This window comes from Colossoma macropomum, unplaced genomic scaffold (assembly GCF_904425465.1).
Source record: "Colossoma macropomum unplaced genomic scaffold, Colossoma_macropomum, whole genome shotgun sequence".
NCBI lineage: Eukaryota > Metazoa > Chordata > Actinopteri > Characiformes > Serrasalmidae > Colossoma > Colossoma macropomum.
In genome coordinates, this window is record NW_023494799.1 from 1,166,215 (window position 1) to 1,193,174 (window position 26,960).

The window sequence follows — 26,960 nt, forward strand, 5'->3', positions numbered from 1 at the left end:
GATCAGAACTCCTCCCAGTACAACTGGAATTTCTCCCAGTACAACCAGAACTTCTCCCAGTACAACTGAAACCCCTCCCAGTACAAGTGAAACTCCTCCCAGTATAACCAAAACTTCTCCTGTTACAAACAAAATCCCTCCCAGCACAACAAAACCACTTCCAGTACAACCAAGTCCAACCGAACTCCTCCCAGTCCAACCGAAACTCCTCCCATTACAACATAAACCCCTCCCTTTACAACAGAAACTCCTCCCCATGCAAGCTGAGCAATGCAGAGGTAGCGAAACAGAATTCGTAGAAGAACCATTTCATGTGTGCAGCACGGCTGGAGACACATACGGCCATAGATACAGATCAACAGTTGTGTGGGAACCTCTGTGTCTTCTTCTATAGCGTGAAATGCTACAGTATATCTACACACATACATTTATACGCATGGATTGGCTTCAAAGCAGCTTTGAGTGTCACCTGTAAACTGTACAGAAAGACTGAGTCTCACGGCAGATTCACATAGTTAAAGAATTTAAAGCGCAGGCGTGCAGTGATGTGTGATCAGTCTGTGGTGGATGCTGGGGGGCTTCAGTGCATTCGGTAATCTGACCTCCTCGGGGAGGAAGCCTTTGCAGGTGGAGGAACGGATGCTCTGGTAAATATATAGTGAGTCACTGTTTGAAGGCAAAATAGTGCGACTGTGTTAGTAAAAAAAAAAAGTTAGTGAATCTGCCCACAAATCAGTTTTTACAGTCTGGCTCGGTCTGAATCTGCTCATCAGCCCCTGACTGATCTGTGAGCGCTGATAAGGAATCTCAAAGAACCTTTCTGTTCAAGGTTCTGTACGTAAGTCCAGCATTGGAAAACACCAGTCATACAGAGCTCTCCTATATTGGATTAGGGCGTGACCCTCCTGGTCTTGTTTACAGCCGCTCTTCATGCGCTCCTCGTTTCTCCTGTCTTTGTCCGTCACTAATGTTATCTGTGTTTGGCATTCTTTGTCATTTGGCTAATCAGGACATCAGAGACTTAATGGAAATCACAATGTTCTTGCAGAAGCTCCAGGATACGGAACCATGGAAGGGTCTGTTTGAGTCAGAGAGCAGCTGAGGTCAGGTCATACACTCTAAGACAGTGGTATAGAACCATAAACACTGAAAGAATCATTTGTGTGATTAAATGGTTTTGCATTATGAAAGTGTTCTTCAGATTGATGGAGAATGTACTGTAGATAGTTCTATACAGAACCGTTTTGAAAAGGGTACTATATAGCACCCAGAAGTGTTCTTCTATTGTTATGATGTCAAGCTTTTAACAATACACTCTCAGAAATAAAGGTTCTGTTCAGGTACATTTTTCGTTCTTCAAGGTACAAACAGTGTAAATGTTCCCTCAAAGCTCCAACAGTGGTTTTAAGGTCTGATTGTGAACCTTAAATAAGTTTGTCCAGGTGAAAAGTTCATATTTGTACCTTTTTCATAACCGAATGTTTTAAACAGAACAGTAAAATAAAAGCCTGGAGACGAGACGGGGTGTCTACAGCACATTCTCCATCAATCTGAAGAACTCTTTCATAATGCAAAACTCGTTAATCATGCAGATGATTCTTCGAGTGTTTATAGTTCCATACAGGATCACTGTCCTTACTAAAGAACCCTTGAAGAACCACCTTTTTTAAGGGTGTAGCATGGACCAAGGAAAATACTCTTTTTTTTTAGGAAAAAAAATCACAAGCACATCTAAGCAATAGAACAGCAGAGGAACTATGTTGTGGTGAACATCATCACCGGCTGTGATTCGGTCGCAGTAAATCGTCCTGGCTGTGTTCTACTGCTTTTATACACCAGTTTTATGAAGTAGAGCAAGAAGACAAACATTATTCCAAATATACTGTGGTGTACTGGAGGTGAGGAAGCAGAGAAGACCATGATTCCTGCTCAAGGAAATGCTCTGTTAATGAACACAGCAGAAAAGGCCACTGAATTACAGCCAGAGCAGTGTGCAGTGTGTGTGTGCAGTGTGTGTGTGTGTGTGTGTGTGTGTGTGTGTGTGTGTGTATGTACCTACCTGCTCTGTGCAACTGTTTGTTCTGGTTAATCAATTATACATGCATATGTATATACACATATATATATATATATGTATATGTACATATGCATGTGTATTTATAAATTCTGCATTGATGTAAAACTGCATCAGGTCTGTCACAATGTTAGCGAGTTACCAGCAGGACATAACAGTACATTTTTCAAGGTCCCCGGAACAGCAATGATGTTTTCATGTCCTCTAAATTAAACTCATCTCCAACTTCTGCAACTTCTGGACAATTTTCAACCACCCCGACTCCCCCAAATCTCTCAGCGAAGGAATCATTGAGAAATGGATTGTGGCCAAAACCTGTTTTCAGTTCTTGTGTCTTTCAGAGCCAGAAAATGAGTAAAATAACCAAATCAGTGGGAGAGCAGATGGAGCATTTCCTGGCCAAGCTAAAGCTAATGCTTCACGTGCGATTGATATTCTCGAGTAGACCGACGCAGTTCTGCTCAGCAAACTGGAACGCAACAAAAGAGCTCGGAGTTAAACGGACATGTTCTCCAGCATCTGCTGGCGGTTCCTCGCGTCCATCTGCTCACCTTCGTTTCTGGGGTGGAGTGGAACAGCAGATGGTGATAACGTACACCAAACACATACATTATGACTGCGTCTGGAACAGAGCGCTTCTATAGTGAACTACAGTTACTGTCAGTGTGAGCAGGGTGTTCACTCTGGGAGCAGGAACTCACTACATCTATTCAGCTGCTTATACTGTTTTCTGATGGATTTGTAGTTTCTCAAATGGGAACTTATCTGCCCACATCCTCCTTCTTCAGCTGACTATGAGGTCATTTCCTACGAGATCCAATTAAAATGTGGTCCTGCTAAGTCAGTAATTATGTAATTAAAGCTCTTATGTTTTTGAATAGTTAGAAAGTCAACGTAGTATTTATCGTTAACGTAATATTTTCCAAAATTTTGATGAGGTTAAACATATTAGGATTGAGGTGAATGATTACCGCTTCCTGTCAACATTAGTCATTTCAGTTTAACATCCAAATGATGGTTTCTCCACTCAGAATTTGAATTTTGGAGGTAAAACAGTTCAAACAGGTCAAATTTGAGCTTTTGTTTTGTTTGTTTTTTGTGCTTCTGTGTCACACGAGAATGTTTGAAAAGCAGAATGAATGTTTTAATATGTCAAGTTGCTGAAACTATTCACACAAACACCAGCTGCCTCCTGATTGGGTAATCACAACTTGTTGGCCGGAATCCTTCGCAAATAATGCACTGCATTCCCAAAATCCAGACGGAAACCAACGTTTTCTGCATCAAAACAAATTGGATGTGTTGCTGTGTGTTGGGAGACGAAGAGGGGCCATTAGAAAAAGGTATAGGTGGAGGAGGGACCATCAGATAATGCTGCAGGAAGGGGAGGGTCCATCAGATGATGCTGCAGGAAGGGGAGGGTCCATCAGATGATGCTGCAGGAAGGAGAGGGACCATCAGATGATGCTGCAGGAAGGGGAGGGACCATCAGATGATGCTGCAGGAAGGGAAGGGACCATCAGATGATGCTGCAGGAAGGGGAGGGACCATCAGATTATGCTGCAGGAAGGGGAGGGTCCATCAGATTATGCTGCAGGAAGGGGAGAGTCCATCAGATTATGCTGCAGGAAGGGGAGGGACCATCAGATGATGCTGCAGGAAGGGGAGGGGCCATCACATGAAGCTTCACGAAGAAGGCCAACAGAAAATTAGGAGCAAAAAGATCATTTTCTATGTTAAAAATGTTGGTTGGAGCCCAAACTTTGCTTTGACAGGCAAACAACTTTTCTGAGTGGTGTCTTTAAAGCTTTAGCATTAGCCTCTAATTCAGCCTAGTTAGCTATATGTAGCTTTAAGTGAAAGCTGATAGTAGTCATTTAAATCAACATGCTGTTAAGCCAACATGGAGACGTTTTATTTGCGGGGTTTTGCAGGGTCTCAATATCAGATAATAGATACATGTAGACTTAAGGTGTGTCCACACCATCATGGCAGACATGCATTCTGTACATCTTTATGGTAAAAAGAAAAAAGGAGGATGAGGTTGAGGTCAAACTTGAGGTTGAGATGAAGTCATGAGGTTGAGGATGAAGTTGAGGTTGAAGTTGAAAATGAGGTCAAAGATGAAGATAAGGTTGAGGATGAAGATGAGGAAAAGTTTAAGGTTGAGAACAAGGTTGAGGTTGAAGATAAGGTTGAGGACAAAGACAAGGTTATGGACATGGTTGAGGATAAGGCTGAGGATGTGGCTGAGGACCAGTTTGAGGGAGGATGAGGTTGTGGACAAGGTTGAGGATAAGGCTGAAGTTGAGGACAAGTATGAGGTTGAGGCTGAAGTTGAGGATGAGGTTGAGGATGAAGTTGAGGTTGAGGAAAAGGTGAGGAAAATTTAAGGTTGAGAACGAGGTTGAGGTTGAGAACAAGGTTAAGGATGAGGTTAAGGATGAAGTGGAGGTTGAGGATGACAAAGTTGAGGACAAGTTTGAGGTTAAAGACAAAGTTGAGGACATGGTTGAGAATAAGGTTGAGGATGCAATTGAGGATCAGTTTGAGGTTGAGGATGAGGTTGTGGATGAGGTTATGGACAAGGTTGACGTTGAGGACAAGTTTGAGGTTGAAGTTGAGGACAAAGGTGAGGAACAGTTTAAGGTTGAGAACGAGGTTGAGGTTGAGAACAAGGTTAAGGATGAGGTTAAGGATGAAGTGGAGGTTGAGGATGAGGACGAAGTTGATGACAAGTTTGAGGTTAAAGACAAAGTTAAGGACATGGCTCAGAATAATATGGTGAGGATGTAGTTGAGGATCAGTTTGAGGTTGAGGATGAGGTCGTGGACAAGGTTGAGGACAAGGCTGAAGTTGAGGACAAGTTTGTGGTTGAGGACAAGGGTGAGGTTGAGGATGAAATTGAGTTTGAGGACAAAGGAGGAAAAGTTTAAGGTTAAGGATGAAGTGGAAGTTGAGGATGAGGACAAAGTTGAGGACATGGTTGAGAATAAGGTTGAGGACGCAGTTGAGGACCTGTTTGAGTTTGAGGATGAGGTTGTGGACAAGGCTGTGGATAAGTTTGAGGCTGAGCACAAATTTGAGGTTGAGGTTGAAGTTGTGGATGAGGTTAAGGCCTAGGATAAGGTTAAGGATAAGGTTGAGGATGAGGATGAGGATGAGGATGAGGTTGGGCCCACTGAAGAAATATCCTGTGGAGCACTGCTGTGTAGTGTGAGAATAGAGTGCCTGGTGTTGGAGTGAGACGCAGAGTTTGTCTCTATTTTTATTTGAACAGAACTGACCACTTTTTTAACAGTAAGATGTGAGACCCAGTTTTATGATCACTCTGAAGTGACGTCCAGCGAAGTCCTCAATGCGATACTGTTACCCTGAACACACATAGCCGTAACTGATCTGCTGTCTGCATGTTGGAGGATGAGCAAATCTCAGATCAGTGAGCTCAAAGACCAGCGGGTGAAATCAGAACCTGCAGGAGAGCATCTGGTAACCTGGAGGAACTCGGAGGAACCTGAGTGAGGGAGGGGGGTTGTTTTCGTAAAGATCTGAGACGAGAAATGCCAATAATGTGACCTCTCTCCTTCTCTTCTTTCTCCTCTCTCTCTCTTTTATGCTTTCCCTCCTTTTCTCTCTCTCTGTTTCTTCCCCTTTACCCCAATTTCTACCTCTCTCTCTCTCTTCCTTCTCTTCTTTCTTTCTCTCACACTTTTTTCTTTTCTGTCCACTTTCTCTCTTTCTTTTTTCAAATTTTTTTCTCTCTTCCTTCCTTCACTCTCTCCCCTCTTTCTTTCTCTCCTTTCTGCCTCTTTTTTCTTTCTTTTTCCATTCACACTCTCTCTCACACTTTTCTTTCATTCTCTTTCTTTCACCCAGACTCTTTCTTTTAACCTCCCTCTATTCCTTCCCCTCTCTCACTTAAACTCTCCTTTCTTCTTTCTTTTTTTCGTTGCCTTCTCACTTACTTTCTTCCAACGTCACTCTTTTCTACCCTTGCTCCTTCCCTTCTTTCTCATCTCTCTCTTATGCACTCCCTCCCCCTTTCTTCTCTCTTTCTCTCCCTCGTTCCTTCTCCCTTTTCTTTCTAGCACTCTTCCTCTTTCTTTGCTTTCCTTTCTTTCTTCCCTTTTCTCTCTTTCTCTTGCTCTTCCTCTCCTATCTCATTCTCTTTCTTCCTTCACTCTCTCTGCTTGATCTTTTGTTCTTCCTCCCCTTCTCTGTCTCTCTGTCTCTCTTTTTTCTTTCTTCCTCCATTCACACACTCTCTCTTGCACTTCCCTTTCATTCTTTCTTTTATCCAGACTCTCTTTTTTACCCTTCCTCTCTTCCTTCTCCTCTCCCTTATACTCTCTCCTTTTTTCTTGCTTCTTTGCCTTCTCACTTACTTTCTTCCAATATCACTCTTTTCTACCCTCCTTCCTTTCCTTCCTTCTCCTCTCTCTCTCTGCCATATGCACTCCCTCTTTCCTTTCTCTGTTCTTCTCTCTCTCTCTTTCTCCCTTCACTGTCTCTCTGTTTATTCTTTTAGTCTTCCTTCTCTCTCTCTCTCTCTCTCTCTCTCTCTCTCTCTCTCTCCCTCTCTCTCTCTCTCTCTCTCTCTCTCTCTTTCTCTCTCTCTCTCCACCTCCGTCTATAATCTATGAGTAAACTCTGTGGATTGTAAGGAGATAGTTCAGGTGATTGTGTGCCCGGTGTTGTGGTCAGGTGTGGGTTCCATTGCTGTCAGGATGTTGGACAAAGGCCTGTTTTGTGGATTTTTGGTGGATTTTTTGCGGCGCGTCTGTCGGACACGCTGTAATTCTCATCCTCCTGGCACATGGGGGCTCCTCTGAAACTCGACACAGAGCAATAATTCGACACCAGCAGCATTAACAAATTGGTTTCTTGTTTTCCTCCGTGTCCTGGAGGGCGGGAGAGAGAGGGAAAGCTAAAGGATATCTCTCCTCAGACACGTTTTCATCATCCTTTGTTACTCTGTCTGACCCGGCTGCCTGCCGAAAGCCATTCTTCATTTGGCTAAACAATAACGTCCGGCAAAAGGTGCCAGCTATTCCACCCAGAGTGCTATCTTTTTCCAACGGCAGACATTTTTCCTGAAAAAGTAGACTCCTGTCTTTCCCCTCGGACGAATAAAACAGGAGACTGAGGGTCATTTTAAGGAGATTTAATACTACATCCCACATATTTAACACTCAGACATCTGGAGTTATTACAGTCATTGTGCTGGACTATTTAAATTACTGACTACAGAACAGAAACAGTGTTAAAGTGGTAAAACTTTAGATTGCATATTTATTGTTGCTTAAAAACAGCCTTTATTAGACATTTAGAGGCAGAATTACATTTCAAAGAGCTACAGGTGTTTATTAACCTGTATATGTATTATCTGGTGTATTAATCTGTAAATGTATTGATTGATGTATTCATTTAATGTCTGCGGTCTTTTGTGTTATGTATATTCATTGTTTGGTGTATTTATTAGTTGTATGGTGTATTTATTGTTCTGTATATTTATTGTCATGTGTTTTTTTTTTCTGAATGTTTCTATTCTGGTGTATTTATTGTATATTCTGTGCTCTGTTGTGTATCTGCGCTCTGTGTAGTGCTGTGTAATGTGCTGTCGTTGTGCGTTTGGGGCCTGAATAACCGCATTTTGTTCCCATGTATATGAGTTATGGTGTGGACTGACAATAAAGACCACTTGACTTGATTCGGGGTCAGGCTATTTCTTTTCGCTAACTGGATGGCTACCTAAAAAAACTGAAACTGTATAGCTAATGCTAGGATTCTTAACAGTACTATCGCAATTGTACAGACTGTCTTCAAATCATCTTTGTAAAGCGTGGATTACTTTAAATTTGTTCAGACTCATTACCTGTTCTGTCATGAAGCTAAAGCAAAAGGAAGCCACATAGCAGACGCTGGTGCTAAAAAGCTGATTATCTTATCTGATTATATCCTAATATCTGCAAATCACCAATCATTAAGTTACTGCTGGGAAGTCAAGTATCAATTGCAATTGTGTAACTTTATTAACAATCAAATCATTATTAAAATTAAGATTGTTGATTACTGCAAGTTTGGCTTTTGCGAGCCGTCTCTCTAGCTAATAACTTTATGTAAATGCAGGAGGAAGCAGCATTAATGCTAAGAAAGTCTGTAATCGCTTGCAGTTGTCTTTATGAAGATCATGGATTAAATGTGAGTGGGCTGTCTGAGTTATTTTTGTGCACTAAAGCTGAGGGAGGTGAGATAGTTAACTGCTACCAAGTCGAATATCTACTGCAGTCATACAGCTTTACTACCTGCCCTCATTACCAATGAAATGTATTCCTTCAGGGTGGGCTGCTTGAACAGATTTTTGCAAGCTAACACATCCAGGCTAATGCAGAAGGAAGCTAAGAGGCTAACACTGCTGCTGGGAGGCACTTTGCCAACTTTGCCAACTTTTCAAATTGTCATTACAATGAAAAGCACAGATAACTGAAGTGACAGAAATGGCATTCTATCTATTTTTCAATTAAAGGTTTTTTTGGCAATCAGCAGAGGACAGTAAAAAAGCTGTGGTTCTTCATTACTGAACTGAAAAACATCTGTGGTCATGTTGTTTAACTTCTTCTGCACTACATTTCATAAGATATAAAAAATCCTCTTTTCTCTGCTGTGTCTCTTTAGTCCACATGATTACGCAAACTCCAAATTAATGGAATATTTATCTTCCAAACACAGAACAGAATAAACTGCCTTACTGAGAGATTTCGCTGTGTAATGTGTTTTTGGGAGTAAAGATTAGATGTAACCAAATCTAAGAAAAACAAGCTATTTACTTTGCTAAGTACAGTCATTTTCTGCCTTACAGTTAAACTGGACTACAATTTGCACATCACCCACAGGCCTGCATCCGTATAATCAAGAACAAGGTGGTTGATTGCAACATTTTGGATTTTCAGAGATGATTAAGAGGGGCAGCACTGTTTATGTGAATGATGGTGGCTGCAGTATGAGTCAAAAAGTTCGGCCCACCAGACTGAATGTGTTTTCATAATCTTAGAGACATTTTGATATACAGTCAGGCCCATAGTAATAGCACCCTTGGTAAAGATGGGTTAAAAGGTCATGAAATGAAAATTGAAAATGAAAACATTGGTCACCAGTCAACCTCAGGCCAACATTGTCCCACCGTCTAACAATAGTCACTAGACAACCCCAGGTTAATGTTGTCCCACCATCTAACATTGGTCACCAGTCAACCTCAGGCCAATGTAGTCCCACTACCTAACATTGGTCACCAGCCAACCTCAGGCCAACATAGTACCACCATCTAACATTGGTCACCAGCCAACCTCAGGCCAACATTGTCCCACCGTCTAACAATAGTCACTAGACAACCCCAGGTCAATGTTGTCCCACCATCTAACATTGGTCACCAGTCAACCTCAGGACAGCATAGTCCCACCATCTAACATTGGTCACCAGCCAACCTCAGGCCAATGTAGTCCCACTACCTAACATTGGTCACTAGCCAACCTCAGGACAGTGTTGTCCCACCATCTAACCTTTGTCACCAGCCAACCTCAGGTCAATAATGTCCCACCGTCTAACAATGGCCACCAGCCAAACTCAGGTGAACAATGTCCCACCATTTAACAATGATCACCAACTGCTGTAGACCTAAAACACATAAAAATATTTAGTTAGAAAAAACTTTCTGTATTTGAACTTGCCTGACCTCAAATCTTGAAATTAATTGTTATGCAAACTTATTATCTGATGTTAAATGATCTTCAGTTCTACATAATCCATTTAATTACTAATATTACTGCGATTACTGTTATTCTTAAATGGACAAAACATAAAAAGTAGTCCAAACTTTTGACAGGTGCTGCATCTCCAGCGTGTCTCACTGTGTTTGTGTAAACAAGACATTAGCGTGTGCTAACTGTTTAATTTCCGTAATAAATAACAGTTAAATGCTGTGGAGGCCACAGATACGTCTCCTTGAACTGACCTTCATCAGTTTGGGCGGTTGGTAAGCGGTGGACTGGATGAATTGTTCTCTGTAATTAACTTCCTGATAAGCGCGTTCGCTCGTACCCTCGAGAGTGACGGTGTTAGCATTAAGGGGACATTCGCTTTTAACTTTAGCTCAGCGCTAATAAAATGCACTCCTGCAGAAGTTCAGGCCGCTGCCCATCTGTCAGCAGGAGGGGGGGGGTGGCTGCACCTGGCTGCTTTAGTCACTTCCTGCCTTCCTCAGTCAACAAAACACCTTTTTAGATGCCGCATAGCCCTGCTGAGGAGAAGTGACCTCCACACAACCAGAATCAGTCCAGCATGTACGAGACGTCGGTCCTTAAAGGTGGAAATGGACAATGCAGAACACAGATAATGCTAGTGTACTAGTGTAGGTGCAGTGGTGTGTGGGTAGATCTGTATACGGTGCTTATTAAAGAACCTCCAACTCAATATAGTCTATAATCAAAAGATTTAAAGCGGGTCTTAAACTGTTGTGGAGAAAAAACGTTTAATGTAATCTCATTTGAATATGGAGCCAACATGCAGCCCCAAATAAGTATTTGGAAACTTATGTCATACTCATAAAATGTATAAAGTTCCTTCTGTTAGGAAACAAAATCAAGTGTCATTAATTTAAACAGACTGTTCTAAGATGGTCATTTACTGTTGGGTAAAGTTCTTTAGAAGGCGGCGGGTGAGTTTCAGAATATTTGCACACTTTGCATCCAAAATGTCTCTGTACACCTCATGATTCATCAGCGAGCACAAGCTCAGTGACAGCACTGTAAGAAAAACAGCCCAGACTGTCTGTGCCGTACAGAACCCCGTCTGGATGGAGCTCCTCACCACACAAGCAGCCACCATCAGCCTGATGTGGTGATTAATGTGTTTTTCTCACAAGCAAGTATCATTTACTCCTTAACAGACCAGGGCCCAGCGGTCTATTACACACTTTTATAATAAAGAAATAGCTCAGCTAGTTTACATTGGAGTCCCTGTAGCTGCTGAATGATAGGCCTTAGTGTGTAATAAGCCTGAGATTCTAAGGGGTTAAACATCATATGATGTAACCTACAGAAATTGATTGAAGTTTTAAATTTAGATTAAGTTTAAATGGTTAAAGTGGCCAAATACTTTATTATTACTTAAATACCTAAATAATTCTACCACATTCAGAACTAATTTTTGGTAAACAGTTTGTAATATTTATATCCACAACATAAAGGTTTGACATGAAATAATTGACAATCTGTACCTTAATTATGTTTATTTTATTAAAACTAGTGATTGAACGTTCCATTTTGTCACTACTGCAACAAACGCAACTATCCAAACTGTACCAAATGTGTCAGTAGTGACTGTTTCAGTAGTGACTGTGTCAGTAGTGACTGTTTCAGTGACAATTTTAGCTCATTTTGAGCTCAGAAACTCAGCCAGCACAGACCAGTAAACAGCTGTGAACAGCTGTTCACACAGAAAATCATATTTTACATTAAAACACTAAAAAAAGTTACTTAACTGCAGAAAATACGTATTTTGGTAGACAAGAGGATGTGGGAGGAGCCATCAGGGGAATGTTTTGGAAGAGGAGAAGCCATCACAGGAAGCTTTTGAAAGAGGAGGAGCCATCAGAGGAAGCTTTTGGAAGGGGAGGAGCCATGAGAGGAGCCTTATGGAAGAGGAGGAGCCATCAGAGGAAGCTTTAAGAAGAGGAGGAGCCATCAGAGCAAGCTTTAGAAGGGGAGGAGTCACCAGACGAAACTTTTGGAAGGGGAGGAGCCATCAGAGGAAGCTTTAAGAAGAGGAGGAGCCGTCAGAAGAAGCTTTTGGAATGGGAGGAGCCGTCAGAAGAAGGTTTTGGAAGAGGAGGAGCCGTCAGAAGAAGGTTTTGGAAGAGGAGGAGCCATCAGAGGAAGCTTTTGGAATGGGAGGAGCCATCAGAGGAAGCTTTTGGAAGGGGAGGAGCCATCAGAGGAAGCTTTTGGAATGGGAGGAGCCATCAGAGGAAGCTTTTGGAAGGGGAGGAGCCATCAGAGGAAGCTTTAGAAGAGGAGGAGCCATCAGAAGAAGCTTTTGGAAGGGGAGGAGCCATCAGAGGAAGCTTTAGAAGGGGAGGAGCCATCAGAAGAAGCAGATAGAAATGCTGAAGCAAATGAAGAGCCTGAAAGAAGAGTTTTGGTTGTTACTCCCTGTTCTGCTGTTTGTGTGGAGTCTGCTCAGATCCCAGTGCTGGCCGGAATAATCGGGTCTCTGAATGAATCCAGAGCACTAAAACATCCAAGACTGGATTATCAGACTTTGCAGCCTCTGTTTTAGGGTTGTAAGGAAGTGCAGAGCTCAAAGTAGGACAGCTGTACAGAAATAGATCCGTATCGTCTCCATCTCTCCAAATGTAATCTCCTGTGCAGAGAAAGGTCAGGTAGAGAACGGAAAAGCACTCTTTCATTTATGGACAGGATGGGCAATACGAGGGCCGCTGGAGAGCGGTGCTTCACATCCAGCTGTTATTACCCTCTCCAACAGCTGGAAATAGGGGCAGTCTGTGAGGACTTCCTAACGCAACGTGATGAGGACATGTGGAAGTGTGGAATACACAGGAAATAAGGGCCCTGCTGAGCTCATTCATCACCAGCAGAGTTAATCCAGCCCTGCTGACTTCACTGCCTCCAGCTAAGCGTCCAGCGCGTGTTAATTTGATCAATATTAAATGTTGAACACATTATTTCTGCTGTATCAGTGTGTTAACGCTGCACTGGGGGCTCCACGCAATGCAGTTTTCATCCATTTCTGTAATCCAACACACACCAGTCAATTCATCATCTTCTTTCATTCATGTTTTAGTTCAGCCTTTTTTCATGTGCCGGGAAACTTTTATTGCCTTTATTTATTACTTAATTTTTCCTTTGGATTTTTAAAAACTTTTTCAGTGAACAACACTTGGTTATAATAATGCCTCTTTGTGCTGATTGGTTGGATGTTGGCTGCCTCGCCTCCTTTCCTGATTGGTTGGATGTTGGCTGTCTCGCCTCCTTTCCTGATTGGTTGGATGTTGGCTATCTCGCCTCCTTTCCTGATCGGTTGGATGTTGGCTGTCCTGCCTCCTTTTCCTGATTGGTTGGATGTTGGCTGTCTCACCTCCTTTCCTGATTGGTTGGATGTTGGCTGTCCTGCCTCCTTTTCCTGATTGGTTGGATGTTGGCTGTCTCGCCTCCTTTCCTGATTGGTCGGATGTTGGCTGTCTCGCCTCCTTTTCCTGATTGGTTGGAAGTTGGCTGTCTCGCCTCCTTTCCTGATTGGTTGGATGTTGGCTGTCCTGCCTCCTTTTCCTGATTGGTTGGATGTTGGCTGTCCTGCCTCCTTTTCCTGATTGGTTGAATGTTGGCTGTCCCGCCTCCTTTTCCTGATTGGTTGAATGTTGGCTCACCCATTTCCTTTTCCTGATTGGTTGAATGTTGGCTGCCCCGCCTCCTTTTCCTGATTGGTTGGATGTTGGCTGTCTCGCCTCCTTTCCTGATTGGTTAAATGTTGGCTGTCTCAACTCCTTTTCCTGATTGGTTGGATGTTGGCTGCCCCACCTCCTTTTCCTGATTGGTTGGATGTTGGTGGAACCACCTCCTTTTCCTGATTGGTTGAATGTTGGCTGTCCTGCCTCCTTTTCCTGATTAGTTGGATGTTGGTAGAACCACCTCCTTTTCCTGATTGGTTGGATGTTGGTGACCCCACCTCCTTAGCCTTATTGTTTGGATCTTTGTGATCACGCTCCCTTGTTCCATTAGTTGAACGTTGGTGAGCCCACCTCCTTGTCCCGACTGGTTGTCCTGATTAATTAGATGTTCGCTGTCCTGCCTCCTTGTCCTGATTGGTTGGATGTTGGCTGTCTCACCTCCTTTCCTGATTGGTTGGATGTTGGCTGTCCTGCCTCCTTTTCCTGATTGGTTGGATGTTGGCTGTCTCGCCTCCTTTCCTGATTGGTCGGATGTTGGCTGTCTCGCCTCCTTTTCCTGATTGGTTGGAAGTTGGCTGTCTCGCCCCCTTTCCTGATTGGTTGGATGTTGGCTGTCCTGCCTCCTTGTCCTGATTGATTGGATGTTGGCCATCCTGCCTCCTTGTCCTGATTGGTTGGATGTTGGCCATCCTGCCTCCATGTCCTGATTGGTTGGATGTTGGCTGTCCCGCTTCCTGGTCTTGTCATAATTGGTTGGATGTTTGTGGCTCTGCCACCTTGTCCTGACTTGATTTTGGAGATCCCGCCTCCTTGTTCTGATCGGTCGGCCGCTAACTGCCCACATCATTTGTTTATCCTCCCACAGACAGCCTGAGTTTATTTTTATCAACAGCTGCCAGAAAGGAAAAGTAATTTCACCAAATATTACCAATAGTGATTTAAAACTCACTGACCTCAGCTTTACAGGGTGAATCTTCGTGTGATATAAAGCACCGCTGAGTCTGTTCTCAGAGCGTTTGAGCAGTAAAGTATTGAATATTGAATATGAAGTGAAAGCCGTGGAGGCCTGCGTGCCGTGTGCCCTGTCCTCGTGCTCCGGGGCAGTGTGCTCACGGCCCACAACACACCAGATGGATGAGCTGAATAAATAAAGGTTGTGCTGAGAGCGGAGAGGAGTTCAGCGTTTCTGATTCATGATGACTGAGCCGTGTTTCTGCACCCTGCCTGAGTCTGTACTCCTACTGTCCATCTATTACAGCTCACACTCAATCACTCACAGCCACCTAAAGGTTAAAACACAGTTAGTCTGGTTCAGTCCTCCCAGATGGACTGTGTTAAAGGGGCACTCCAGCCTAAAATCAGTTTAATATGTTATTTGTCATGTTCTGCAGTATTTCTATCTCCCTCAGCTTCATCACTTCAACAGAATACATGGTTTTGTATTGTTTCGTGGTTTAAGTTAGTGTTGTTTTACAATGATATCCTGCTCTTCACACCAAGGAAGATACTTTGATGAACATGAAGCTGAGTGTTGAACTCAAACGATCAGCGCAGAGCTGCTTTACGATAAACCTCTTTTGAGAACCGTCTGACTTAACAGGCCTGTTTAATGGAAAACACTTTTAATGAGTAGTTTGATGTGGTATGTAATCATTGTTACAGTCAGTATAAACGTTTTCAATTCATTGTTTTTGTGATGTCAAAAAGCCAACATATTTACAGATTTCCACCTATTCCTCCTGTAGAAGTTCAGCCCCGCCCATTCATACTGAACTTATAAGAAGAGTTTCAGAACAGTGCTCATTTACATATCAGTCCTGAAGGCATGGTAAACAATAACAGCTCTAAGAGATCAAAAGAGATTGGAAAACGGTCATGTAGAAATGAATTATGGCTGTTTTTAATACAAATTATGTAAACATTATAAGCGGAGCTCAGGGGAAAAACAAAATGCAGGAAAATGGGGGATATGGGCTCTTTAAATGAAAAGGGGGATATGGGCCCTTTAATCAGGAGCTAAGTGAGAAAATTTAAAATTTTAAAAGAAGGCAAGATGTCTTTTGGTGGGCTATGTGTGTGTGTGTGTGTGTGTGTGTGTGTGTGGACCAGGTTTATGCCACATTGTGGGGACCTACCACATTGCGCGGACCAAAACCTGTTCATACACTCACCTTATAGGGACTTCTTGTGGGGACCATAAGCTGGTCTTCTCGACATAAATCATTCAGTTTTAAGGTTAAGATTGGGATAAAGTTAAGGTTAAGGTCAAGATTAAGATTAAGGCTAGTAGTAGCTCTGGTTAAAGTTTGGTTAAGTCTCCAGGAAATGAACGGAAGTCTATGTAGTAACTCCACAATTCACAAAAACAAGATTGTGTGTGTACTGTGGGGTGATGGGTGGTGGTGGGAGGGGTGGGTGATAGGCAGGGGGGGGGTGATGGGCAGGTGGGGTGTGATGGGGGTGGATTACTGCAGCAGGACTCAGAGATTAACATTCTTGAGGGTTTTTTAACACGATGGGTGACAAATTTGCAACACTGCCACTCTGTGTTCTCCATGATGGAGCGAGCGCTAATCTGTGCGGGTTTGGGAGAGGTCAGCCGGAAAAAAGAGGAAAAAAAAAAACACCATCCAAACCTGCGGACCGCCGCGGAGAGAGGGACGGCAGGAATGCTGCAGATTTACTGAACACTGTGTAACTTCAGACACAGCGTAGTTCTGTCTGTAACGCTGTAGAGCACTGTAAACACAAACTCTGTAGAGGAGTAACAGCTGTTCAAACACAACACCTCAACCAGCGCAGTGAAAACCTTCAGTTCACAGGTCTGTGAATCTGTTTTAATAATCAAATTTTCCCAACTTTGTTGGGAAAATCACTATATGTGAAGGTCAGTTGTTTGGTTTGCTGTTTTAGGCACCTGACGCAGGATAACTCACCATAATTCAGGCTTTTTATAATATGTATAAATCAGCGCTGGTTTAAAATCACCTGTCATGTGTCCTGTATTCAATATTTAATCATAATAAAGTATTTTTTATATTTATTTATTTATTTTTTTGTCAAGTTATCCACCTCAAGACTAGATCTCCATGTTTAATTTGATTTAGATTTTTTTTTATTCTTGGTTGGTTGATTTATTGACCTATTGATGTTATTCGTGTCATTTGTTTTATCATTTTATTATTTTATCATTTATATCATTGTTTTTGTATTGATTTCTACTTTAACTTCTTTCTCACGCTTCTCAGTTGTTATTGTTCTACTTAATAGTTTTGTCTGATTGTTTCAAAATTTATTCTTATTTGTCTTAAAGAGTCTTATATTTTTATTTATCCCATGCACTGTTAATAATCTTTTTTGGTGCTATTTTACTTTCTTTGTTATATTTTTACTATCATAAATGTATGTTTACTCTTTTCAATTCCTTTGGCTAATGCTCTACATTGTAAATGAGGGTCAGCCTTCAAGCTTTGATGTCGATTGATTGATTAGAACTTCATTCTTGATGTTCTACATGGTTCTTATTCATTGTAGAATTGTCTGCAGCTCTGTTCATTACTCTGGACTCTCTTCTTCATTCGATTATAATCATTCACACATTTATCTGAAGCCAGATTGGATTTATATTGTCATAAACATTGATTGTAAACTTTTGAACGTTAGTGAATATCAGAAATGTGTTTTTCCATAAACAGTTCTTGTTTGAAAACTGAAAAATTGAGTTTTTTTTCCACACTTAGAGTTAAATACCATTAGAAAAACATGATGTCAGCGTTTACAGCGCTGGGTTAAAAGCTGTAGTGTAGTGCAGCTCCAGTGCTCGAGGATGAGCATCTCCATGATCAGCTCGGTGAGTCAACACTGTGAATGAATTTGGGTGGGGGTGGGTGGGGGGTGGGGGGGTTTGTAGCTACATTCGCCGTTAGCGTTAGCTCCTAGTAGGAACAGTTAGTGTATACAGCACAGTGTGCAGCATCTTCACATTCCCTCCAGATAAAACAACAACATCTCACTGGCAGGTAATTTGGGTGCTACTGCTGTGTTTATTTAAGAGAGTAAATAAAAGATGAAATAAATAAAGAGAAAGAAAAATAGAAAATAATCGATATGTAGATAAATCAATACAGAAATGAGCTGGACTCCACAAATAAACACAGATTTAACTCACTCAGATCTGCACAGCATTTCCACATGAATAAAATATTAGCTGTTCTGGCCAAAAAGTGAAAGTAAACAGAAGTTTTTTTTCAGTATAAACCCGCATACAAAAGTTTGAAATCAATACTTTCAATATCATTAACCCCTTAAATGGCCAGGGCTCAACAGCAGGTCTGACATTTTATTACACGCTTCTATAACCTATGAATAGCTCAACGTGTTTGCATTGTACTCTATGTAGTTACTGAATAATAAGCCTTAATAGATAATAAACCTGAGATTCCGAGGGGTTAAACCAGTTTGTTTGCACCAAAAGAGATTTAACATTTCAGATATGGACATTAAAGAGCTCATATCTTATTTTTTGGTATTTTATTTTCCAACTTTTAACATTTATTTGATTTTACATACTAAAAATAAACATAACTCTTTTCTACATGAGCAGTTAAACAGACTTTAGGACTGATATATGTAAATGAGCTCTCTTCTGATTGGCTGGCCTTTATCCAAAAAGCAGTCTGAATAGGTGAACATGGGCAAATGTGCTGGTTTTTGGGACATCGCAAGAGCAGTATGTTTAAAATGTCCACAAAATGTAATGTAGAGTGAACTTTAATGTTTACATGCTACATGACATGACGTTTTGGCTGATACGGGCCCTTTAACGAATCATCTCAGATGAAGGTGTTTCTCAGTGTGACGCTGTGCTGCCCTTTTTGTCCCTGTAAGCTTTGATTGTCACCTTTTGACCCACTCTTTCAAACGCAGGTATGGAAAGCAGCCCTGACAATCGCTTCTAAAGAGGCTCTTTAGGGCCACAATGGAGGAAAGCTTGAGCTGACAAACAGAGCAAGCTAATCCCTCAGACACTCCCTCACCCCCCCTCCAGCCCCCCAACACCCCCCCTCCACCACCACCACCACACAAACACACCTGTCCAAACAAGCCGCGTCATTGTTGGAGAGTGAAGCTGAAGCTGATGGATCTCTCCTTTTCAGGAAAAAGACACAAAGAGAACGAGGGACGTCCTCTCAGAGTGAAGCCGCTCCTCTGATCAATCACCTGATCAATCACCACAAATGAGCATTTCCATTAGGAGCTCAAACCTAGATGGAAAAGCTATTGTCACACTGATTAACAATCCAGCAAGAGATGTTTACTGCACAAATACGCAGGAGGCAAAAATGAACTTCTCAGATGAAGTCAATGCAACAATAATCTGCCTAATGTTCGATTAACGTGTTTAAAATCTACATTTTAAGGCAGTTTGGTTGCTTACAGCCTTAAAGGGGAATGCCACCAAGTGTTCAAAATTTCAGCATAATTAAGTGGTAAATTGTTCACAGTGGTGGTGATAGGAGCCAGACATTCCGTAAAAAAAAAAAGAACTTTTTTTCACTGTTTAACCATCATCAACATTACATATACAACCCAAAAGAGTTGAGTTATAGTAAATAAAATGGTATTTAAAGTTAAAACAACGTTATGGTGTAGAAATACTGCATAATACAACAACTTCTAAAATTAAGCTGAGACAACGATCTGTCTAACGCTCCATTAACAAATTTAAAACTGAATAAAATTGACATTTTAAGGCAGCCTGGTTACTTAGAGCCTTAAAGGGGAATGCCACCAATTGTTCGAAATTTCCACATAATTAAACAGTTAAGAAAACAAAAACAGGGTCATTCAGAATGGCTTGGTGTGAAATTCCCCATAAATTAAGTCAATTATAATTGTATTTCTTTTCATAATTCATGCTTTGTACTCATGTTTGGTGGAGTAAAGTGTTGCTAATGTAATGAGTAAAAAGCTTGTGGAGCTGACTGTGGGAAGTGTAGGTGAAATCTGTCGCTCTGTGAGACTGACGTCATTCCTCTGATGGTCACAAGTGTTTGAAAACAGCAGCTTTTGGACAGAGCAGTAAATAGCTTTACAGTCCTCACGTCCAGAAAGCAGTTTAGAGTCAGTTGAGTCGCGCCTTTACAGAGGGGAGAGAAATTCTACCGTTCAGTGCAACACTTTTCCAAAAACAACAGGGCAGATAGAGTTACTGAACTATTCAGGATCTACTATCAATTATTCAGTACCTATTCTAAATTATTCACTATGTACTATAGTATCTATTATGAATTTGTCAGTATTGACTATGGATTATTCAGCATCTATTATGGATTTTTCAGCAACTAATTTGTTTTATTCATTATCGATTATGAATAATTCATTAACTAATATGAATTATTCAGCATTTACTTAAACTCATTCATGCACTCCTATAAATTATTCAGTAACTATTATAAATTCTTCACTATCTACTATAAATTATTTAGTATCTATTACAAATGATTCAGTATCTGCTATGAATCATTCAGCATCTACCATGAATTATGAAGTATCTATTATGGGTTATTCAGTAACTAATTTGTTTTATTCAATATCGATTATGAATAATTCATTAACTAATATGAATTATTCAGTAACTACTATGAATTTAATTGCCTGCTGCACACATCACCAGAAAAAGGCAACATGAATAATCAATAAAACATGAGAATTGTTAATATTATCTATGCTCTGCGTTGTGTGGCAGGTAGAGACAGACAATCCACCGAGCAGCTCATCAGTAATTAGAGAAGCTGCTGAGGGTTTGAGGTTGAGCGGCGCTGATTGGGTCATCAATAATGTTTTAGTGCTCTGTCATTATCTGTGCACTAACAGTGTTATTAATTAATCCTCTGTGTTCCTCTCCATTCATCAGAAGCTCCGGGCCTGATGGATTACACCTCCACCACTCAGACACCGGGGTGATGGATCAGCTCCATCAGCTCCATCGGCTCCATCTCGCTCCACTTAGAGCTGCTGGGCTCGTCCGCCGGTGCTTACGGTTTATACTCGGCTATAATGCTTCACTGCATGTTTCCTTTTCCTGGTTGTTTATCACATTCTGCTCAGTTTCTGTTTGTTTGGTCATGAATAAATAACAAGCGAACGGCACGGGAACTCAGAGCAACTTACAAAACACCAGCGGATTTGACAAATCATCATTTAATTGCTCTGCGTGAAATAGATTCCAGACTCCAGACCTCATTTTTCATATTCCACTGTCATAAATGCAGTTCTTTGCCATAGTACTGAGACTATGAACAGAAAACCGTAACGTCTTACAGATATTTAGGGTGATTACCATAAAAATGTACTTTCAGTTTGAAAAGATACTGAAACACCGTAAAAACATTTATTATAAACTTATTAAAGTTCCTTCTAATATGAAATAAATACATTTTAGTGAATGAAAATGTCTTTTTTTTTTACTTTTTTAAAGTTTATTAAACTTTTCAGCTAGCACAAAATTTTAAAAAACCTTGAGCGAATATTACTAATGTCCAATTAAATGAATAAAAATAACTTATACCTTACCTATGAAACATTGTGTAATATCAACATTCAGCCTGTAATCATCTCTTTTATCAGTTACAAGTTCCTGTTTGGCCGCTTCAAGTTTAAAGTCTCATCAGTTCATGGTCTGCTTGTTTTGAGAAATTAGCACAAGTACAGACTTGGCCGCATTTTCCTCAAATCCAGAAATCCAGAAATCCCCAAATCAGCGATCAATCAGAAAACAACATTGAAACAACAGGCTTTTCACGGCTGATGTGCAGCAGAGGATGAGTCACAGGGCAGGAGCCAGCATGACCTCTGTTTGTTTATGTCAGCTTTGGCGTCTCGGAGGAGGTTCTCTGGCCTCTGTAGTAGAGATTTGCTTCTAGAATTTCAGTTGAGTTTCTTACCTGCAGAAGCTGCAGATCTGCTGGAGTTTCCGCTACAGGTCAGAGTTTGTGAAGGCCGGAGCTGCGGGCCTCTCCACTGTAAACACAGGTACAAGGTTAAATAACACCTCAAATAACACCTCAAATAACACCTGAGGCTCAGTGAATTTAATACAGTTTCAGATTTAAAACCCTTAAACTGTAAGGGTCTGTATGGGGGTCCACACTATTCACTCTCAGACTTCCTCACTGTCAGAACCTACATATCAGCTTCATAAAGATACTGAATAATTCAAAATAGATATTGAAAAATTCATAGTAGTACTGAATAATTTATAGTAGATACTGAATAATTTATTTTAGTTACTGAATAATTCATAGCAGATACTGGGTAAATTCATATTCTTTACTGAATAATTCATTTTTTTTACTGAATAATTAATATAAGTTGCTGAATAATTCATAGTAGATACTGAATAACTAAAAGAAAATACTGAATAATTTATAGCAGATACTGAATAATTCGTAGTAGATACTGAATATTTATAGTAGTTAGTGAATAGTTCATAAAAGATACTGAAAAATTCATGGTATATACTGAATAACTAAAGAAAATACTGAATAATTCATAGAAGATACTGAATAATTCATAGAAGATACTGAATAAGTCATAGTAGATACTGAATAACTAATAGAAAATACTGAATAATTCACAGTAGATACTGAATAATTCATAGTAGATACTGAATAATTCATAGTAGATACTGAATAACTAATAGAAAATACTGAATAATTCACAGTAGATACTGAATAATTCATAGTAGATACTGAATAATTCAGAGTAGATACTAAATAATTCATAGTAGATACTGAATAACTAATAGAAAATACTGAATAATTCACAGTAGATACTGAATAATTCATAGTAGATACTGAATAATTCATAGTAGATACTGAATAACTAATAGAAAATACTGAATAATTCACAGTAGATACTGAATAATTCACAGTAGATACTGAATAATTCAGAGTAGATACTGAATAATTCATAGTAGATACTGAATAATTCATAGTGAATAACTATTAGAAAATACTGAATAATTCATAGAAGATACTGAATAATGAGCTCTGAAAGTAAATGGTCCTCCTCTAACTGAGCTGTAAGAGAGATATATTACTCAACCTTTAAAATGCTATAATACTTCCACGCCGTGCTGCAGACAAACACAGCGACCTGCAGAGAGGGAATCTAAACCTTTACCGTCTCCAGAATGTCAGATGTTTCCAGACGGAGCGCGCCAGAGTACTTTGGCTTCGTCAGACCGTGTGTGTTAATCGAAGGCGAGGGCATAGCGCTAAGCTAAGTGGCTAAATCCGTCCCTGCCGCATGCTGGAGTGATTAGCCGGTGTGTCCAGTCGCTTTGAGGTGTGGTTCAGCTCGGCTGAATGTGAGGCAAATATTTGAGAGAAGTGCGAGCGTCTCTGGAGGAACGTTCCTGCGCCCCACTCTTCTGCTGCAGTGATGTCTGCAGTTTGTAACTGTTTAGAGCTCTGGGATGTTTCCCTCCATGGGCTGGTTAGCATTTAGCGGCCCTGACTGAGCGCTTAACCGATCATTACGAGCACAATCCTGTAGAGAATGTGGATTTTTATTACAGCCTGTTTCATTACTGCTTACAGACTGCTGGGGTTACAGTAGATGTTAGTGTAGACGATGATTAGCCTCTTAAACTCGGAGGGTCTGTATGAGGGTCCATACCTCAGCTCCTCACTATAACAACGACAGAACTCACACATTACTTTCTCATACTGAATAATTCATAGTAGATACTGAATACTAGTATTTACTCAATAACTTATAATATATACTGAGTAAATTATAATACATACTGAATAATTCATGGTAGTTACTGAATAACTCATAATAGATACTGAATAATTCATGGTAGTTACTGAATAACTCATAATAGATACTGAATAATTCAAAGTAGTTACTAAATAATTCATAGTAGATACTGAATAATTCATAGTATTTACTGAATACTAGTATTTACTCAATAACTTATAATATATACTCAGTAAATTATAATACATACTGAATAATTCATAGTAGTTACTGAATAACTCATAGTAGTTACTGAATAATTCAAAGTAATTACTGAATAACTCATAATAGATACTGAATAATTTATAATACATACTGAATAATTCATAGTAGATACTGAATAATTTATAGTGGTTCATAAGTAATTTATAGTACATACTGAATAATTTACTGTAAATACTGAATTATTATATTGTTTAAAGAAGGGTTGGGAACCATTTTCATGCTTAAATGGTTCTTTGAATGGTGAAATGGTTCTTCAGTTTGATGTAAAATGTGATGCATATGGTTCTATACAGAACCTTTTTGAAAAGGCTTCTATGTAGCACCTACAGTGTACCTCTGTTATTACAAGCTTGGCCTTGTACCAATAACAGAACTCATTTTGCTTTTATAAAGAACACAGCCTCCATCAATCTGAAGAACACTTTCACTATGCACTAGAACCATTTAAGCTTGTTTATATAGATTTAGACAGATATAGTAGAGGTAGATATAGATAGATATAGAGAGATATAGAGGAGTTTCTAAATAACCATTGTGTTAACTGAAGAACCATCTTTAGAGTGTATAAACAAAGCATGTGAATGTTTATTAAATAATACCAACATGACCCACTGAGGTTTTGTAAATATTCCACGAGTTCTAATAAAGAACACAACAATGGTGCATTAAAAGTTCACTACTAAATATTTAATGAGATTATTATAATAATAAAGTCAGTAAACTTCAGTAGATCTGTTTTGCACCTTCTCTAAAAGCTAGAATGAAGATCTGCAAACTGATAACTGGTTCTAGATCAGGATTAGGTGTGAGGACTCCTGCAGTGAGGGAGCTGAGGGAACTGAATAAATAAAGGCCATAAGGGGCTTTAGGTTGGAACAGTGACCCACCTTTGCCACCAAGTGGCTGAACAGCAGTGTGACTGAGGCGGAAAACTATGGAAAAACAGCTTGGCTTGCGTTAAATACTGTTTATGTTCAATTAAAATATGTAACCAGACGAACATAAAGAGTCTTGTTAAGCAGAGGCTGAAGCCCAGAGTGTTAAAGACAGTTTTATTCTCCAGCCCACAGTGTGGAGGCTCAGTTCTTCAGAAATATCCATCCATCACACGGATAAACAAACCTTCACCCAAGGACTTGGCTGCAGCCTCTGCGTCTGAGCAGACTGCAAACTGCACTGTTTGCACATAGTTTTATTGAATAGGTATCCAGGTTCAAACGCAGCACCTCAGGACAATGAAAAGCCTTACTCGCTAACTTCCACGGCTCACGGGGCACGGCCGGCCCAGAGCTCTGCCAGGTGGAGCCGAGGGCCGAGGATGCTGTCTGAGGCAGAGGTGGGTTTTGGGTGATACCAGGTCGATGGATCATTACTGAACTGGTTCAAAGTCAGAGCTGAAACACATTTGGGACTTTTAACTGATTTTGGACTTTTTTTAGACTTTATAAAATCTTTCAGTAGTGACTGTTTCGGTTCTGACAATTTTGCTGACAATTTTTTCTCTGTCACAAATAAACACTTGGGGGTTGGATTTTCTGACTACACAAGCAGATCATTAACCAAAGAAAATTTGTGTTGAAATTTGTACTTATATGTCCTGAAAACACTGGATGGCTCGGATCTCTTCAAAGCACTGACGAATCTCTCTGAATTTTGGTGGGAGACTGTGGCTGAGATATGTGGTGATGTGGCCTGAAGCTCATGCTGCTTGACCTTCTTTAACAACATAAAAAGTCTGTCTTAATTCGTGTCCCGCGTTAGGTTGTTCCCCGCGCTCCCCTACATGACCATCAAACGGAGCTTTAAAAAGCTGTTCACACAGAAAATCATCATATTTTTCATTAAAACACTAAAAAGTGCTGAACTGCGGAAAATATGGCGATTCTTAATGTTCCACACTGATTTTCAGACTTTGGGACTCATTTACTTCAAAACAATGGGATCTAACTGTTCACCATGTGGCCATGAGGGGATGCGGCCTCACTTCCTGCTCTAAAATGTAGGGGCGTGGCTAAAATAAGGCTCCACCTACAGATTAAAACTCTTTGTATTTTGGTAGTGATCTCTGATGCACCCTGCAGTGCATGATGGTTTATAACTTTATGCAAATGATTTATAACATCTCTGTTGCAGCCACTGAAACAGAGATGTTATAAATGCCGAGACGGTCACTGGTGACAACATGAATGGCAACGCTCAACATGGCGTCTGTTCACAGAGAATGAAAGGAGCGAATGAGGTCACTGGTTATGCCTCAAGCAGAGGAGGTTTTTGTGTGTTATTGAGCCAAACGCTACAAACTATTTATGAAGTTTTTGCCAGATTTTATCAATGAATTCAAATATTTCTTTAAACAGTAATTTGGCCTTCAGTTTCGAGTATTTTCTCTGCCTGTTCAAAGGGAGAGGAATCTGGTCTAGCATGGTTGTAAATAACTGCCCAGCAGGGTTGCAAAGATGGCCGCTGACTGAACAGACTTTATGAAGCCTTGGGTTCTCTACACAACTTTTAAAGACTTAACAGATCATAAAAAGGGCGTCTCACACTCTCCAACCTGTTTTTGCAGATTTCTTGGGTAAAATATTGGAGATCACATGCAACTCAACTTTTAAGCTGCAGTATTTTCTTCTTTCGCGCTCTCAGTTTTCATTGGTTGTTGCAGGAATCCATTCAGATTTAGTCGTTGACCAGTTTCCACTAGATTTCACTCAGAGTCGGGTCAAAAAAATCAAACGTCTGATAAACTGACCGGTCTGAAACGCGATTGGGGGGCTCACACACGACTCAACTCTCTCTCCAACTGTCGACTGAAGCAAAAATCTGCAGAGCTGACCAGCTCAGACTCAAAATCAGGGTAAAAGTTGTGTAGTGTAACTCCAGCTTAAGGACTTTGACATTTAGCCAATCAGGCAACATCAGACTGGTGTTCATCACGGACGGCAACAAAACTTTCTCAGAGAGAAGAGATCATAAACTACAGCACACATTCTCTTCTCTGAGGCCGTCACAGTCTTACATTATAATGAAAGTATCTGGTTTAATACAGAACTATAGACAGTGGAGATTTTGAGGGAAGACATTGGATTGGATGAAGTTTACATGGTTCAGGAAGGCACAATTTAAATGATACTTTTTTGTAGGTTTCTTGCTAAGGTAGCCAGATTGCTCACAAGATTGCGTGAGCTAACTTTCTAGCTTGTGTAGATGACCGCTGCCTTCTGAAATCTCTGATAGCCTAAAAAGCATAAAGTCTGTATTTTAGAGCGTATCAGGCTGTTTACTGATCCAGATAAGTTCAATACGGTTCCTTCATTTCCATAATGACGTGGAAAAGACCACCAGAGAAATCCAGCGTGGCAGAATACAGCGAAAAAAAAGTGCAAGAACAGT